Source organism: Ochotona curzoniae, unplaced genomic scaffold (assembly GCF_017591425.1).
Source record: "Ochotona curzoniae isolate NIBS_2020 unplaced genomic scaffold, NIBS_Ocur_1.0 contig_64, whole genome shotgun sequence".
Classification (NCBI taxonomy): Eukaryota; Metazoa; Chordata; class Mammalia; order Lagomorpha; family Ochotonidae; genus Ochotona; species Ochotona curzoniae.
In genome coordinates this window covers 27,877,667-27,885,063 of record NW_024466502.1, presented here as the reverse complement: position 1 = coordinate 27,885,063, position 7,397 = coordinate 27,877,667, and the positions used below count along the sequence as shown (strand labels likewise).

The following is a 7,397-nucleotide window of genomic DNA, read 5'->3' as shown; positions in this document are numbered from 1 at the left end:
TTAAAGCTAGCAAATGGAATATTTCTTTCTAACTTTGTAAGAACTGTTATCCCTAGCCTTATACAGCATTGATTAAAATGTAATAGAGGCCCATATAAAAGAAATAAAAAAAACAAGAAATTATAAATTGTAGCTATTATAAATGTAAAGAAAAATAACATCTCACTAATGCTCTCCAATTGTGAGAATGAATGGATTTGAAGAGATAAAAATATGAAAATATATGAAAGAGCTGGTAAAACAATGTTTGTTGTAACCACTATGAAGTGCTACATGTAACAAAATTATTTCAATGCTGCTCTTCCAGCTTGAGAAAGGAAAGGTGCTTTTTCACGGAAACTTATAACAGTTGTTCCTAAAGCTAATATAACTAGATGAAATTTTATTCTTAGAAGCTATAATCCATTTCTGTTTTAAACTTGTTTGACATCTTGGTAATATCCTCGTGTTTCATTCCTCTTTTCTTAATTGATATGCTGTATAGAATCTGTTCCGTCCAAACACTAGAGAATGATAGCGTTATGAAACATCACAACTAGGACCCGGCATGGGAGCCTAGTGGCTGAAGTCCTCGTCTAGCAACCATATGGGTGCCAGTTCTAATTCCAGTGGCCCTGCTTATCATCCAGCTCCCTGCCTGTGGCTTGGGAAGGCAGTTGAGGACAGCCCAAAGCTTTGGGACCCTGCACCCACTTGGGAGATCTGGAAGAGGCTCCGGGTTCTGGGCTCCAGGCTCCTTGCTCAGTTCCAGCATTACGCTCACTTGGAGAGTGAATCAATGGACAAAAGACCTTCCTCTCTGTCTCTCTTCCTCTCTGTATGTCTGACTGCCCAATAAAAATAAATCTTAAAAAAACTCAGAGCTTCACAAACTAGTGTAAAAGCTGAGTACATAAGCACAGTTACAGTCATGCATTAAAGCCATGTGGATCACAAGAAAGAAAGCCCCCAAGGCTGAGTTTTCAAGAATTTAGAGAGGCGCTGACCTACGCAGCCATGCTTCTTAGGAGGTCTATCTGTTCATCCTGTAAATGACTATGTCCTTTTTAGCAAAAAGAGCACCACATACAATGCACAGAGAACGTAATAGATTAGGTTGCTAAGCGGAGCCTCCAGGGTGTTTGTGAGAAGTGGCTGAATAGGGCAAAAGAAACAGACATAATCAGATACATGTAGAAGGCTTTTGAGTTTTCTCTTTTTTGATTATCATAGAAGGATATTAAATAGGTGGGCAATATTGGTAATTTTATGAGAATTTTTGAGGGATATTGAAAAGTGAAGGAAAAACAAACCCTTTCAAAAAGCTGATATACTCAATTTCTTCACCTACTGTGGTCCTTGCAGTCTCCTGTTTGTTTTAAAAGTGTCCACTTACGGACCAATTGCCCACCAACTACTTAAAACCTATATATGTTTTTGATAATATATCCTGTGCAATATTGATCTAAATCATGATTTTAAAAAGAGCAATAGTAAAATTTCCACAACTATTTGAGAAAATTGGTAATTTTCAGTTAATTATTTTCACAAATGAAAAACCCAAAAAACAAACAAGCAAAAAACCAAATCCACAAACACCAGTAAATTAGTACCTTATATTATCTGTAATATTCTTAACTCTCCAGTCTTGGTGGAAAGATAAAGAGATTTGATATGCAATAGTCTTGACTCATCCCAGGCCATTGTAACTCTTCAATCAAAATCCCTGCAAAGCAACATGCAGTTATAAAGGTCACCATATCACCGGAACTGTTGACCTTTTTCCTCTTACACCTGTTGCTTTTCAATAGCATTTAAGTAAATTCCAACTTATCTTCACCGTCATTATTTGTTACATAGACACCAAATATGCACAGCCTACAAATGATATTACAGTGTGTAAATGTTAAAATTTGTATCATTGATCAAATTGATTTCTTTAGGTATTGCTGCAAATCCCTAAATAACAGTGCTCCTTGCTAAAAGCATAAAACTGCCAGTGAATTATACGTAAGTATGAATACATTTATATAAAAAATTTACATTCACTTTGCAAATAATGTGTTACATCAAAACACAATTTAAAAGCTTACCAGAGACATCAGATCAGTCTAAACCAGTTAAAAATAATTTAATACGAAAGTGGGAATTGTAGCACAGAAAATTTACCTACTGTTTTAGATATCCACATACATTTCAAAATGCCTAGAATGGAGTCATGGCTGCACTTTTTACATTATTATTATTTTTTATTATTGTTTTATGATATAGTTCCATAGACTCTGGGATTTCCCATGCACTTCTACAGTCTGCCCACCCCCCATTGATTTGCCCTGTAGTGTTACAATGGTCGGTCCTTACTGAACAGTCGTAAGTCCATCATGCTGTTACTGAAATGTTCCCCAACACTGTAGGCATGGACAATGTTGGGAAGTCCAGCATCCTACTGTCAGGATATTTGCAGCTGTTTCATTGTGAGCTCATTTTTAGTCTGGACATACTGCACTTTCTCTTCACATCTGAACATGTCAGCCTCTGCCACACTTCTGTTAAACATCCCATTGAATATAGGCTGGCTTGACGTTTGGTCAAGCTTCCTGCTATGGTACAAGGAAAGGCATTAGTTGATGGTTAAACACTGCAGAGAATCCCGGCGAAGAGCTGCATCCCATACCTGAGCACCTGGGTTCAAGCCCAACTTTGCTTCTGATTCAAGTTTCCTGTTACTGTGCATTCCTTTAGACACCATTCTATAGCTCGTGTTGTCATAGGCTCCCGGCTGCAGCCTGATACAGCCGTGGCTGTTGAAGACTTCAGGAGAGTGAATTAGTGAGTAGAAGTTCTTTGTCTCCTTTCTCTTTATCTCAGCCTCTCTCCCCACCTTTCCCTCTGTAGCTCTCTAGTTTTTGAATGCAACAGAAACAAATAGAAATATGTATATATAAGTTTTGGGTTAAAACCTTGCTTCTGTACACCCAGAGTGAATGTCAAGGTGTTAGTCAACCATTATAAGTACAATTTTAATCCAGTTACAAGGCTCTCCCTTGGATAAATGATAAAGAGAAATGTTCAAGAAACTACCTGATACAATGTGTATGACAAATGTTGTAACACATGCTATAGTGATTCACCTCTTCTACTTTGATGGAGCCTAAATATAAATTTAGACTACATTTCAGGCATCTACAACATCTGCCTGACATTGGATTCCATTCAACTACTAGTAGATATCAGGTTGTTTTGTGTCTAGGTCAACACTGCATACAGTTACCAAAATTGGCCTCGAGAAGTAAGTAAAGTAAAATACAGAGAGGTTCACAACCCAAAGGGGGAACACTTAAGAGCATGAGAAAATACACACAGTTCTTTTTTTAAATTCATTTATTTTTATTGGAAAGGCAGATATACAGAGAGGAAGATCTTCTGTCCGATAATTCACTTCTAGGTGACCACAACGGCCGGTGCTGTGCCGATCTGAAGCCAGGAGCCAGGAACTTCTTTCTGGGTCTCCCATATGGGTGCAGGGTCCCAAAGCTATGGGCCATCCTCAAACTGCTTTCCCAGGCCACAAGCAGGGAGCTGGAAGGGAAGAGGGGCTGCTGGGATTAGAACCCGCACCCATATGGGAGTCAGGCGCATTCAAGGTGAGGACCTCAACCATTATGCTATCATGCTGGGCCCACACAGTTCCTTTTTATTTTTACAATTTATTTTATTTTTTATTGAATAGGCAGATATGCAGAGAGAAGGAGTTACAGAAAGATCTGCTCCCCAGCTGGCCTCAGTGGCCAGAGTTGAGACCTTCTGAAGCCAGGAGCCAGGAGCTTCCTCTGGGTCTCTCACATGCACACAGGCTCCCAAGACTTTAGGCCTGTTTTACTGCTTTCCCAGACCACAGTAAGAGAGTTGGCTGGAAATTGGAGCAACCAAGATGTGAACCAGCACCCATGTGGAATCCTGGCAAATGCAAGAGGAGGAATTTAGCTACTAGGCTATGGTGCTAGGCCAGAAGCAAGTATCTTGTACAACTTTTAAAGAGATTCCCCATTTTCTCATTCCAAAGGAGGGGTGGCTCTGACTACCTATTAGACCATCTAACTATCACAAAATTAATTTAATTCAGCTTTATATTTTTAGTAATAAAAATAAATTATTCTTGCTAAATTAGAAATGAATAGTCTACAATATCAAATTGAGTTTAAAGTTCTCATAAAGGTTACTTGGTTATGTTAAGAAATTTCAAGATGTAAATAAACTATAGCTTCATTAAATAACTGACTATATATGAATTAAGTAGTTCTCTTGAATTTTTCTTTTCAAACAATTGCACACACTTCAGACAATACCATAGCTTACTAAGTATTGGTTTTGTTGATATACATTGTCCTGTCCACTCCTATTACATTTTACTGAGACAACCATTGCTATATCTATAATACACGTGATGAAAAAATAGAGAAATAAAAAAATCTTGATGAAAGTCACATATTCATTAACATTAAAACAGTGATTCACATCCAAAATTAGCTGAATTGGAAACTCATACTCTTTTCAGCACTTCAAAATGGCCAACATATATATTTGCTTCTATTTACAAATGAGAAAAACAAAAGTGAAATGAGTTAGTAGGTACAGATTTAGTCATTAAAACATTTTTCATTCCAACTTGGTGGCCCTATTGACTTTGTGTTGTATATTACCATTTTAAAAAAAGTAATGAGATGAATAAAAACTCATATATATTTTTTTACAAAATTGTATTGAATCTGCTTATGAAACTTTGTAGAATAAAATGTCTTCATTAGTGTATCACGTTTGAAATCTTCCACTCTGGGCCCGGCGCGGTGGCGCAAGTGGTTAAAGGTCCTCGCCTAGCACGCCCGGGATCCCATATGGGCGCCGGTTCTAATCCCGGCAGCCCCGCTTCCCTTCCAGCTCCCTGCCTGTGGCCCGGGAAAGCAGTCGAGGACGGCCCAAAGCTTTGGGAACCTGCACCCGCGTGGGAGACCCGGAAGAGGCTCCTGGCTTCGGATCGGCATAGTATCGGCCCGTTGCGCTCACTTGGGGAGTGAATCATCGGACGGAAGATCTTCCTCTCTGTCTCTCCTCTCTGTATATCCGCCTTTCCAATGAAAAAATAATAAAAATAAATCTTTAAAAAAAAAAAAAAAAAAAAAAAGAAATTTTCCACTCTGGAAACCAATAACCAATAAACCAATAGCACTCAGAATGAGTTCCCTTAATTACTGAGTGTTAATAATCTAGTCTTTTTTTCATGAAGCTTTACACCAGTAGTATCTAATACTTTAAAAGCCGATTTTATTCGTTAGTTATTATTTGAAAGACAGAGAGATCCACAGAGACAAGAAGTGCTGCCACCTGCTGATTCAACCCCCTAAAATTCACGCCAGTTCAACCCGGGAACGGGAATTCTGTCTAGGTCCGCTGAGTAACTGGCAGGTTCTTAGCTACTTGTAATGTCATCTACTGCCTCCAATTATGAGCAAGTTGGTCAGGAGTCAGTAACTACTCTAACTCAGGCTCTCTGTATGGCATATGGATGTGTCAACCATCAAACAAAATTCTTATCCCTTGATAAATTTCTTTTTTTTTTCATTTTGAAACTATTCATTTTTTGTGATTATTACTAAGTCTGTATAAGGTTGGAATTCTAATCCCCAGTACTTTCCTTTGAAAGCTTTTGGGGCTCAGTGCACATCATTTACTGAGAAGTAGTGCTGAATTGGACGTAAGCTGTGATGACCTTATTTACAGGCTCCAAGAAATCCTTCTTGGTTGCAAACTTTCACAGAGCTCTGATAACAAACATACAGGCTTCTGTGTAGACACTTCTAATTGGCTATTTGGCCAGAGTCATGCCAGCAGTTCAAATATGATATCTCTTTCAATGTTCATCAAATGTATGTGAATGTTAAACATGTGAGTCCAACCTTCTAGGTCAGGTAAGCAATACTTAGTTTGTCCAACCTGCCTGGTCAGATCAGTGCTGGATCCCAAGCATCCAGCCTGTTGGTGGCCATCAGCACTTTAATGTTGCCTCGGTGTTCAAAACCATCAAGCTGATTCATCAGTTCCAGCATCGTTCTCTGCACTTCATTGTCGCTTCCAGCACCATCATCAAACCGAGCCCCTCCAAAGGCATCAATGTCATCAATGATGAGGCAGGCTTTTTTTGTTCTGACCTTCTCAAAGCGCTCATGAACCATTTGAGCCCCCTCGCTGACGTACTTCTGCACAAGTTCGGATCCGATAAGCCGGATGAAGCAGGCATCAGTCTGGTTGGCCGCCACTCCTACAAAGTGTGTTGTCTGTTCCCGCCGGATCAAAGAGCAGTGCACTCTTAGAGCTACCAACATCAGTGTTTGTGATCAGCCCTTTCCTCCACCTGCATTATGGCACATGTTGAATCAATCTTGGGAGGCAATGGAATGTGGATTTGATATTTATCTCTGTCCATACCAACCCTTATTTCTTCCTCGATGTCAGTAGGCACCACCCATCACAAACTTGGCAGCTGTGGTATATCTACTCAGTGGAATACTAGGCAGCCATTAAAAAAGAACAAAAGTTTACTATTTGCAACAAAATAGTCACAACTGGAGAGCATTGTGAAATAAGCTTAATGTAATAAACCAAAAGGACAATCATATGTTCACTCTGATATAAGGCAACACTCATGCAAAATACAAATCAAATAGATATGCACATGAACAAATATATACATGTTTTCTCGTAGATGAACTACAGCCAAACATATCGGAGACTAGCATATTGGGAAGTGAAGACACTTTGCAGTAGGCATCTCTTCTCTGGAATAAAACGAAGACTCCTAGTGAAACAGTTAAGTTTACCTGGTTAATATGATATTAAATGTTCTATTTTTGTCTATACCTACTATGCCATGATACATTTAAATAGCAGAATGTTAAACTTACAATTGTTACTAAAGGACCATACTACTTGTGAGAGGGGAACGTGGGAAGGAGAAAGGGGAAGCAATGGGGGAATCCCTGTATCTAAAAGTGATTCATGGAAAATAATCTTAGAAAAAGAAATATGAGGATTGGGGTCACAATGTCAATGAGATATAGAAATTGCTACAAAGTGAAGTACAGAGACTGAAGGTATTAGAAAACTATATATATGACATAAGACTGGATTCTGTTGGTTTTCTTTCAATGTTTTAATATGTGACTATAAACTAATGGTTTCAAATAAGTCAAATTTGTTGTTTCCTGTAGATCAGAATTACAATGTGAATGCCATCACAACTAAAATCAAGACCTTAGCATAGAACATTCCTTTTGAAAGCTATAGTCTTGGAGATGTAGAGTGTATTTCCTTGTTCTTTTAGCTGGTTGAAAATGTTTATTACTAGTAACATGTCCTACATATTA

The 7,397-nt window shown here is 38.6% G+C and overlaps 1 pseudogene; it reads right to left on the bottom strand.

Moving 5' to 3' along the window:
* Positions 1 to 5,701: 5,701 nt before the first annotated feature.
* On the bottom strand, positions 5,702 to 6,499 carry LOC121163774 (annotated as a pseudogene).
* Positions 6,500 to 7,397: the final 898 nt, after the last annotated feature.